The 11438-nt window shown below is 48.8% G+C and overlaps 1 protein-coding gene across 6 annotated transcripts in view; it reads left to right on the top strand.

The window, feature by feature from the left end:
- Window positions 1-1729: 1729 nt before the first annotated feature.
- Window positions 1730-11438, top strand: part of SLC41A3 (solute carrier family 41 member 3) — a 108738-nt gene continuing 99029 nt past the window's right edge. Inside the window, exons 1-2 of one of the 6 annotated variants that reach the window (XM_034996418.1) lie at window positions 7624-7719; window positions 9993-10087. The gene's annotated coding sequence lies outside the window, so the exon portion shown is untranslated. Of the gene's footprint in view, window positions 1994-7336; window positions 7387-7564; window positions 7597-7623; window positions 7720-9492; window positions 10088-11438 lie in introns of those variants that run through there. The other 5 variants (XM_034996416.1, XM_034996420.1, XM_034996421.1 and 2 more) reach the window with 5 other exon arrangements.

The following is an 11438-nucleotide window of genomic DNA, read 5'->3' as shown; positions in this document are numbered from 1 at the left end:
GATCCGAAGGGGTACGTGCACCCCGATGTTTATAGCAGCAATGTCCACAATATCCAAACTATAGAAAGAGCCAAGATGTCCATCAACAGATGAATGGATAAAGAAGATGTGGTATCTATACACAATGGAATATTATTTAGCCATCAAAAGGAATGAAATCTTGCCATTTGCAATGACGTGGATGTAACTGGAGCGTATTATGCTGGGCGAAATAAGTCAATCAGGGAAAGACATGTATCATATGACCTCACTGATAGGAGGAATTCTTAATCTCAGGAAACAAACTCAGGGTTTTTGGAGTGGTGGGGGATGGGAGGTAGGGTGGCTGGGTGATAGACATTGGGGAGGGTATGTACTATGGTGAGTGCTGTGAATTCTGTAAGACTGTTGAGTCACAGACTTGTACCTCTGAAACAAATCATACATTGTACGTTAAAAAAAAAAAATAAGAAGGCGATAGAAGGAAGGGAAAAATGAATGGGAGGAAATTGGAGGGGGAAATGAACCATGAGAGACTATGGACTCTGAGAAACAAACTGAGGGTTCTAGAGGGGAGGGGGGTGGTGGGATGGATTAGCCTGGTGATGGGTATTAAAGAGGGCACGTAGTGAATGGAGCACTGGGTGTTAATCGCAAACAATGAATAATGGAACACTACATCAAAAACTAATGATGTAATGTATGGTGATTATCATAACATAAAAAAAATGCCTATTAAAAAAAAAACCACAATGAGATAACCAATTTACCCCAGTTAGAATGGCTAAAATTAACAAGACAGGGAATAACAAATGTTGGTGAGGATGTGGAGAAAGGGGAACCCTCTTACACTTTGGGGGAGTATGCAAGATGGTACAGTCACTCTGGGAAACAGTGTGGAGGTTCCTCAAAAAATTAAAAATAGAGTACCCTATGGCCCAGCAATTGCACTACTGAGTATTTGCCCCAAAGATACAGATGTTGTGAAAAGAAGGGGCATATGTACTCCAAAGTTCATAGCAGCGATGTCCACAATAACCAAACTGTGGAAGGAGTGGAGATATCCTTCAACATATGAATGGTTAAAGAAGTTGTGGTTCCTATATACAATGGAATATTACTCAATCATCAGAAAAGATGAATACCCACCATTTGCATCAACATGGTTGGAACTGGAGGGGATTATGCTAAGTGAAAATAGTCATGAAGAGAAAGACAATTATCATATGATTTCACTCATATGTGGAATATAAGGAATAGCACAAAGGACCACAGGGGAAGGCTGGGAATACTGAATAGCAAGACATCAGAGAGGGAGGCAAACCATGAGAAACTCTGGACTCTGGGAAACAAACTGAGGGTTACAGAAGGGAGGGGAGTGGGGGAATGGTGTGGTGATGAGCACTGGGTGTTATATGCAACTAATGAATTGTTGAACACTACCTCAAAAACTAATGATGTTGGTCTATTGAACATGATAATAAGAAAAATGCAGCACAAGTTTTTTAAGCCCATTTTGACATTCCTTCATTTTTTAAATATACTGTTATCCTCCAGGCATGGAAGGGGCCCAGGCCTCTTGGGCCTTTGGGAGAAAATGGTCTGCGTCTTATAGGCGAGGAGGTAGTCTTTCCTCAGGCTCTCATGTCTGGTGAGTGGCTGACCCCTTTGCCAGCTGCTTTTCAAAGTGAAGTCAGCAGAATTTGTGGGACTATTTTTAGTAACCAGCTCAGTGACCTTAGGCCCTCTTTCTGAGGTCTGGGGCCTTGAGGTGTCTTCCCAGCAGCCTGGGTGTTGTTTCTAAGGGTCCTGGGTGTTGTTTCTAAGGGTCCTGTAAGCCCTGAGGTGGCAACTTCTGAATGTGCTATCCTCCTTTGTGGGGCTATTCCATCCTCCATCCCCAGGCTGGCAAGATCCTGGATGTGGGCCTAGTTGCTCCCGACATTTCGACCTGGAGGTTGAATCAGCAGCTTCACTGAGGCCAACCCTGAGTCCATGCCCCTACCCGGGTGCTGTAAGTCCCCCTGCATGAATCTTAACAAAGACAAGAAGTCTGTCCCCAGATGTTAAGTAATTTGGGGGGTGGAGAAGACTCCTAGGTCTGCTGTGGGGAGGTTTTCTAACAGAGGCATGATCATCCCTTGCATTGTAAAGCCAGCACTGCCAGACAAACCTTGGTAGGCAAGCCTCAGTTTCCTCATTGGAAAGTGGGAACGGTAATGCATGTTCTGCCTGCCCCCCAGGTCTGTCACAATGATTCTGTGACATCATGGATGTGAACATGTGTTGGAAAGTCCCAGTGAAGTGCAAGGTACTATTTCCATTACAGCATGAACAGTTTTGTTCATGGTTATGCTTTTGCAAATTGCAGGAGGGGTCCAAGTAACGGCGCTGTCTTCCTTCCTGGCAGCTTTCGGTGCAAGGGCGGTGGTCTGGGCCCAGTGCAGAGGGAACTGCTGCATTCTTGTCCCACCTCGAGTCCCATGTGGTTCTTCCTGCTGTCACTGAGTCTCTATCAGTTCCCTGCTGAGCTCTGGGATGGGGTCACTGATTTGGCAGGACGAACAATAGCAATGGCCCACTTCTCCCCATGTGAGTGAAGCACAGGGATGGCCTTTGGGTGTGGGTGGACCTGCTGGGGTTGTGGGCACCACACCAGCCCCGGATTATTCAGCATGCCAAGTGGGGAACAGAGAGGGGCAGGCCCTGAGTGATCTTGAAATATCTTCATCATCATCACAGACCAAATGTCTTTCCTTGGAATTTTACTGCTTCCTGTGTAAATATGACATCATAAATTTAATATCAAAGAGCAGCTAATTCATGGAGCAGTCATCTTTGAACCGGGACACTAGGTGAATCAGAGCATCTCCCTTATAAAGCACTCATTTGTTCATGCATTCATTCACTTGTTCACTTGTTTGAGAGAGGCAGTCTGGTTGATGGAATGGAAGGGCATCTTTAAATTCCTTTGGAACAGAGTTTGAATCCCAGCTCTCTCACTCAAGGCTGTGACCTTGAGCAAGTGGAGTAACTCTCCGGGAGCTCAGTTTGCTCATCCATAAAGAAGGCAGGTGACATTCCCTTCCCTGGTTTGCTCTGAGGGTTAGCACTGATGTGCAGACAGCAATCTGCACCCAGAGTAAGTGGCTAAGAATCAGACTTCTGCTCTCCAGCACTGCAACTTTTCATTTATCCTGCAATCAGCAAATGTCTTTCCAGTGCTGCAGATGTCCCTGCTTCTGGCCCCCTCAGGTTCCCCCTCCAGTCCCAGACACACCTGCCTGACTTCTTAATGTAGGCCAGCAGTAGTGCCCAGGAAGGCTTTCTCTGCCTGTGGGCGCCACTTGGCCCACCTTGTCTGACAGTTCATCAGGCCTGAAGGGCCAGCACACTATTGTGCCCTGGAAGTAGCCCTCACGTAAAGATTGGGGGGGAGTTAGGATTTGCACACCCTTCAAGATATGTCTGAGGTTCCCAGAGGTCCAGGCAGGACTGAGCTCCAGATGCCCGCAGTGGTAACTTGCTTGGTAATGAAATTTTCTTGGCTGCCCTCCATTCCCTGCCTCACCTCCCCCTCTTCTCCTACCAATGTTTTCTGGGATCATCTCCCAGATAAACTACTTGTACTTGAATCCTCATCTCAAGGTCACTTCTGGGGGCTGAGAGGGGGCAATTTAAAGCAAGCATCTAATAGGTACTAGCGGATATGTTCAGAGATGAACAGAGCCTCCTCCCTTGGGGAATTCACAGTCTAAGAAGCAAAAATATCCAACCTGATATAGCACAACGACATAGTTAAGAGGTGTTGGGGGTTGGGAGAAAAGAGGTTGAGGGGCATGTACTTGAATTTCCCAGGGGAGGACAAGCCTGAGCAGAGGCTAAGGGAGCCATCGCAGAGGGCAGCCTCTACAGGGACAGGACTGGGCAGGAGGCCGACCCCGCTGCAAGGTGTGGTCTCTGAAGGGGAGGCCAAGTGGCAGCACAGGGCAGGTGGGCTTGTTGTGAGAAGAGGGTGAGGGCCCTACACTCCGAAGTCATTTTGTGGGGTCAGTTTGCGGGGCAGGGCCACACCCCTCCACTCTGGGCAGAGGGGCAGTCAGGGCTTGGCCAGCCCATCACATGGGCCTCTGAGACTGTGGGGGGCTGGGCAGACCTTGAAATGGGGCTGCTGCCACCAAGATGAAGGCCATTTGGGGAAGACAAGGACTGGCTGGGAACGAAGGATGGATGCTGTAGTGGCAGAATGACAGCAGGAAGCTGGGACAGACATGAGGAAAGCTGTGGGTAGGGTAAAGCCCAACTTGTGCCCCAAACCTCCTTCAGTGATCCATCCACATGCCTGGAATCAGCCCCCTGCTTGGGATTTGTCCTGTCAGAACTTCAATAGTAACAATAAACATAGTAGCAGGAAACATGGGTTGAGCCCTCACTATCTGAGGGCTGAGGACTTTACATGGATGGCTTCCTGTCAACCTCAACCCTTTGAGGTAGGCACTAATATTAATACCACTTTGCAGATAAGAAAACTGAGGTTCATATCTTTCCTAAACTCAGCTCGGGCTTCCACAACAAAGTACTACAGACCAGGTGGCATGAAAAACAGAAATTTATTTCTCAGAGGTCTGGGGCTTGAAATCCAAGCTAAAGATGCCAACAGGATTGGTTTCTGGTGAGACTTCTCTTCCTGGGTTGTAGATGGCCACAATCTTGCTGGGTCTTCACATGGCCTCTTCTCTGTGGGCATGGGAGAGATAGGAAGAGAGAGAGAGAAAGAGAGAGATGAGAGATGAAAGACAGAGAGAGAGAGAGGAAAAAAGAGATGTGAGATGAAAGATACAGAGAGAGAGAGGGAGATGAGAGATGAAAGACAGACACACACACAGGGTGGGGGGCTCTTGAGTCTCTTCCCCCAGTTGTTGGGACACGAGTCCTATCTGCTCAGGGTTCCACCCATAAGCCCTCATTTAATCTTTATTGCATCCCTATAGGCCCTATCTCCAAGTACAGTCACACTGGGGATTAGGGCTTTAATATACAAATTTGTTGGGGGGGGAAGACATAATTTAGCCCATAATATCCCCTAACATTGTATAAAACTTTATCATTTACAAATGTCATTTCATAAATGGTGAGGTCTATATATCTTAAATTTCCATCCCAAGACTACAGTTTGGCATAGTAGCTCTTTGCAAAAGCTACTCACTGCTTAAAATTCAGACAGGCCTGTGGACTCCCAAGGCAGCATTCTGGGTGGGCACTTACAAATGCTGTAAGTGAGGGGAAGAGAATGGGGCATGAGCCAGGACCTAGTGCACACCACCTGCCACTTACCAAGGCCCTTAGGAATGGGTTCTGTTTCTTAGCATGGCGATTGTCCTTTGGAGCTTAGCTGGGGCTGCCCTCTTCACAAGAGAACTATATTCTCCCCATGGTTTCTTTACTAGAGGTCAACTGTTAGTTGACATTTATCATTACACTTTTGTTGGTTTATTCTTCTTGCAGTGGAGTTAAGTAGGAAATAAAATGTTTCTTATACCCATATTGAAACAAGATAAGCCCACCTAAAAAATTACAGAACCCACGGCAAGATTACAAGTGGGGGCCCACAAACCATATGTTTAAGTACATATGCAAATAAAACATGGCCGGGGTGCCTGGGTGGCTCCGTTAGTCAGTTAAGCATCTGCCTTGGCCTCAGGTCATGATCTCAGGGTCCTGGGATCGAGCCCCACATCAGACTCTGCTCACCGGGGAGTCAGCTCCCTCTCCCTCTCCCTCTGTGCGTGCTCGCTTTCTCTCTTTCAAATAAATAAATAAAATCTTAAAACAAAAACAACAAACATGGCTGTAAAATAGAGTTCATTCTATTTTCTGGCCTTGACAAATGTACCTCCATAGCAACTTGGGAGGCCGGGTTCAAATGTAGAATTCTTGGGCTCCTGTGTAAAGATACAGGGCCTGCCCCCCCACCTGTTCATTCTCTGGGACACTGATCCAGGTATACATCCTAGAAGTGGGCTTAGGGTCATTCAGAATTCCCAGGTCCTGGGGAGTTGGAGCATGGTCTAGAAAGTTTAGGGCAGGATTACTGGCTACCAGTGGACATAACCCCTCTTTCTGTCAGGAGGGCAGGAGGTGCCAGAGGATGGTTAGTCCCCTGAAGCCTAGGTGCATAAGGAGGTGTGCAGGCAGTACGCAAATGTGGAAGACTGCACATTTGCTGAAAAACAGGGTGTGCATGTGGGTATCTGTAAACTTGTAAATATTTTTGTCTTTAATATGCAGAGTTGTCTTTTACTGAAATAATATCATGTAGTATTAAATCTTGTTAAATATCTAGCTTTCACTTGCCCTTGCATTTCCACCGCTGTTTTGGACTTTCTTCTGGTTGGACTCATGTTGAATTTTGCCTGAGGCTCTCTCCCTCCAAAATCTCTCATCCCTCTTTAGATCTTGGTTAGAAGAGGCCCACAGTCAAGACATTTTTGAGTCAATCAGGGAAAACAGAACCAGACTGGGTATTGCTAACTTTGTTAGGTGTGTTACTGGTATTATGGGAATGCTTGAAAAAACAAACATTTATAGATTAGATAAGATACTCAAGTATTTAAAGGTGAAATATGTCTGCTGGAATGCTTTAAAATTGCTCCAGGAAAAAAAAACAACAACCCAGATGTGTGTGGGGGGGGGACGGATATAGATGGGGGGGGAGGCAAGGTGCAGGCTATGATGGAAGCTGGTCTATGGATGTGTGGGACAATTCCACTGTTCTACTTTTGCATGTGTGCACATTTCTACAATTAAGAAGTTAACCACAAGAACAAAACGCTATTCCTGGAGACTTGACGGAGCACTGGCTGCCAGCGAAGCATTTGTGCCTTAGGAATGGCCCGTCTTCACACCCCCTTTAAAGACGGGATCCTCAAGCCCCCTCTCCTCCCTGGAGGTTTTAGAGCCCGAGATTCGGTTTCCTTTGTAAACCAGGCCTCAGATGATTCACTACAACACAGGAGGAGGGGAACTTGGCGCGCTCAGGCAACGCTCGGTTTACACAGTCATAGCCTGGTTGAACCCGGCCTGGAGAGGACTTCTGGGCCCAAGAGTCCTCATCACGAACTCGACGCTCCCCGGCCCCGAGGGCGGGGTCTGCGCCGCCCCGCCTTCCTGCGCGCGCTGGGCAGGGCAACGCGCTGGTCAGTCTGGGGCCGCCCCTCCCCGCCTCCGACCCGCCTCCAGGGCCGGCCCTCGGCCCCGGCCCCGCCCCCGCGCGCAGTCTCCGGGTCCCGCCGCGGCCGGGAGGGGTGGCTAGAGGAGCGTGACTTCCCCGTTTCCTCCGTGAGCCTTACCCGCGGCCCGACCACCTCCTGCCTGTCTGTTGTGCGCCGCCGCCCGGGAGGGTATCCGGTAAGCGCGGCCCGGCGCCCCACGCGGGCTGGGGCGGGGGTGCGCGAAGTCTGGGGTAAACCGGGGGTGGGGTCCCAAGGAGGGCGTTCCGAGGGAGGGTCTAGATGTGTGGGGGTGTCACACTGGAGAGGCCCGGCCCAGGGGAAGCGCCGGGGTGGGACCAGGGCGGGGGATGCGTAGAAGAAGGAGTAAACCCAGGGCTGTTCGAAGGTATCTCGGGGCTGGGTGGGGCACACCTGGGAAGCCCAGGGCTTGGGGAACGTGGAAGACGAGGTAAACCGAGAGCCAGGGTGTCCGATGGGAGGCCCGGGCCAGGAGATACGCGAATGTAAGGTAAAACGGGGGAAGGGAAGGAAAAGTGGTTCCAGGGGCACCTAGGGCGGAGGTGGCGCCTGGGGAGGTAGCCAGGTTGGGACCCAGGGCAGGGGCAGCTCTGGATGAGGGACCTGGGGTGGAGAGAGACAAACCAGGGTTGGTGCAGTGCCCTTGCGGGTGGGAGGTGGGGAATCCAGACCTTGAGGGGTGGGCAAGTCTTGTTCCTCAGGTATCTCTGAGGCTCCCTCCTCCCCCACACATCCAGTGTTTGGGCTTAACTGGCCTCCTCTACCACACCTACTGATCAGAAACTACCCAGGTGGGTACTCCAGGTGATTCTGATGCAGCTATAGTTTAAGAACCACTGGTCTAAAACATTAGAACTTGGAGGGGTTTGAACTAGGTGGGGGACTGTCCCGGTGTCTTGTGACATAAATGCGTTATTAAATCTTCACAACTCTGAAGTCAGTGCTATTGTCCCCATTTAACAGATGAGGCACTGGAAGCACAGAAATTGAACTTTTCCTAGGACCCGCATCTAGGAAGGGGAAGAGCTGGGATTCAGACCCTTTGGGCAGGCTCCAGGGTGCTCCCACTGAACCCCATCCTCTGTGAAGCCCAGAGGCACTTTGACTCACAGCCAGGTAGTGGGCAGCTGAGTGGAGCCGATTGGTTCCAGCATTTCGGCTACCCAGTGAGTGGTTAGGAATGGCCATTCCTCCTGCCTTGGGGTGAGCACTAGTTTGTATGAGGTGCTAGCAACCAGGTCTCAGACCTGATGTGCACTGGGATTCCCAAAAGGTCTTGGATTCAAGGCCAGCTTCTCCCTGACTCACTGGGAGGCGTCTGGATGATCATTGACCTTACAGACTCATGTGACTGGCAGCCAGTGTTCATCTGGGCCCTGGTCCCCCTGCCCAGCCCCTCTCATAGCCTGCGCCAGAGGAAGGGGCTCCCAGCACTCTGGCCCTACAGGACTCTCACTCCACACTCTGACGCCTTGGCTGGGTAGTTCTTTGTTGTGGGGGGCTGTCCTGGAGCACTCCCTCCATCTCGTGTTCTCTGGGGGAAAGGCTGGATGGGCACCGCTGCCCTGAGTCCGTGCCATCTCCCCCCAGCCTTGCCCCTCTCTGTGGGCTACAGGAGAGGGTTTATTGTGTCCACAGCCACTCTCCCGACAGGAGCCTCCCTTACCAGCAGGCCCCAGGACCTGGCGTGTTCATTCATCTGTGCTCATTTCTTTTGATCCAAATGACACTGGAACCCATTCTCCTTCTGAAACATTCCCACGTTCTCCAGGAAACGGAGTGCCTCTGGCCACCATCCATGGGGATGCGAGGTCCCTGCTCGTGGGTCACGGTGTCCCCACACCGTAAGGGACACAGAGCAGGTGGGAATGCCTGCTGGGTGCTGACCACACTGGGCCTCTGACCCATTTTAGATGATTTTAGAGGACATTCCTCAGTGTGCTTTCCTCACACAAGTTTCTCTTGGAGCTGTTCCCTGGGATCCCCCTAGCTCTGCCTTGCACCTTGAGATGTGGCCTCTTTCTCAGCAGTTGGGGAATCCTTCAGTTTAGCTTGGCTGCTGGCCTCCTGATGTCAACCTGGTTTCTTGGCATATTTGGAAACTCATTTGTGTTCTACCTGAATCTCACCACAATGAGTGGGTCATCCAGAGGGTTTTACTCCTTTTGAAAGGAAAGAACAAATCTTCAAGGTTCGTGTTTCTCTAATCTAGTTTTTGTAAACATTTTTTGGGCCTCTTTTAAATTGGTTATCTTGTCTGGATATCTGTGCCCTTCAGCTGGTGCACTTTCCTGCTGCCTGGTTATCTTGTGACCACAGGTGCTGGGTGATTTTTCCTGCTCTTCCCAGCACTGTCTGCCTTGTCCACTCCTTCCTGCTCACATGCATGGGTCACGGATGTGTCTTCTCTTCATGAAGTGATGCAGTGGTGATCAAATTGACAAAGGGCCCAGTTTATTAAAAGCAACAAAGGAAGGATTCTCTAATAGGCTGTATTTCATCCTTTGTTGACTTTTTTTGCCTGCAGTTTTATTCTTTATGGGTTTTATACATTTTGTATTAATTTAACTTTTCTGTTTTGATGTCCTAAAGAACCTGTGGCCCTTTGCGGGTTCAGCTTGTGAAGTGGTAATTATACTGTGTTTATTATTATTATTAGATGCTGAAGCTATCACTGATTGACAGTGGTAGTCTGTTTACATTTTGTTCCTTTGTCATTTTAGTCCCTCCTCAGACAACTTCTGAAAGCATCTTATTTTCTAGCAACAACAGAATGTTCCAGAGCCATCTTGATTTTTCTCCTGCCTCAAGTTATGGGATTCATTGTCCTCTAAGAGTCCTGGTTCTGAGTATTAGAGGTGAATATCTGAGTGTCAGATGTGCGTGGGGGTACCCCCCCCCCCCAGACTAAGGGAAAGTTCTGTTGCTTTGGACTACTTTTAGAAGTGTCAGAGCCAGAAAGTACATCCTTTTTAAAGGTTGGTGTTCACATTGACTTTGAGTATTTTGATGCCATGTACACAGCTATCCTTGCAGTACACCATGGCTGCTAAGATTTGTCTCCCACACTGGAAGTCCTCAACTCAGCCCTCAACTCTCTCACCCCAGAGGAGGGCAGGTGAACTGTAACTGAAGTCACAGAGCCCGAGCATTGTCAGCTTTGATGCATAACAAAGCACAGGAAAACCGAGGGACTTAAAGCCAACAGTGATTTATCCTTTCTCAATGTTCTGTACATTGCTGGGGTGTAACTTTGGCTTCACGGGGTCATCTGGGGTCACTCGTGGGCCCTGATTCCTTTTAGTGGGGGAAGCAACAGAGTTGTCTTTTGAAAACAGAAAATCAGTCTGTGGAAGAAACATGAACTCCTTGCTCTGCCTTTAAGGTCCTACAGGACCGGCTGCCCTGCCATCCTCTTGCATCCAGGTACCGCAGACTTGTCAGCCTCTTTGCAGTTTCTTCCTTGGAAGCACCAAGTTTGCCCTACCCCAGTACCTTTATACTTGCTGCTGTCTCTGCTTGCAGGGCTCTTTCCCTAGACCTTTGCACAGCTGGCATTTAAAAAAAAAAGTTTTATTATTTATTTTTTAGTAATTGCTACACCCAACATAGCTTGAACTCACAAGAGTCACATGGTTTTCTGACTGAGCCAACCAGGCGCCCCTGTGCAGTTGGTATTTTTTTTTTTTTTTTTTTTTAATGAATTAGAGCTAAGTAAAATGTCACCCTCTCTTCTAGGGCCTTCCTTGATCCTCCATCTGTATCCTACCCTACACTTTCCCGGCAATGCCCCTGTCAGTTCACTGTATTAAATTTCTCTTGTTCATTTATTTGTTCTCTTGTTTATTTCTGTCTCTGCCTCTAGAATACAAATTTCCTGAGAGCAGGACCTTTATCTGTCTTGCTTTTCACGTGTTCTTGGTGCCTAGAAAATCCCTAGCATAAAAGGAAGGAACAAAATGTTATTTGTTGAATGGATGATGAATCATTCATGCACTGAGGGGGCGAGAGGGATGAATAGGTGGAGCACAGAGGATTTTTAGGGCAGTGAAACTACTCTGTATGATATCATTATGGTGGACACATGTCATTAAACATTTGTCCAAACCCACTTGAGTGTACAATGTAGGAGCGAACTGGACTCGGGGTGATTATGATGTGTCAGTGTAGGTTCACTGTAACATGCTCCTCTTGTGCAGGATGTTGGGG

Source organism: Mirounga leonina, unplaced genomic scaffold (assembly GCF_011800145.1).
Source record: "Mirounga leonina isolate KUSES-001 unplaced genomic scaffold, KU_Mleo_1.0 Mir_94, whole genome shotgun sequence".
Classification (NCBI taxonomy): domain Eukaryota; kingdom Metazoa; phylum Chordata; class Mammalia; order Carnivora; family Phocidae; genus Mirounga; species Mirounga leonina.
This window is presented reverse-complemented; position numbering and strand designations above follow the sequence as displayed.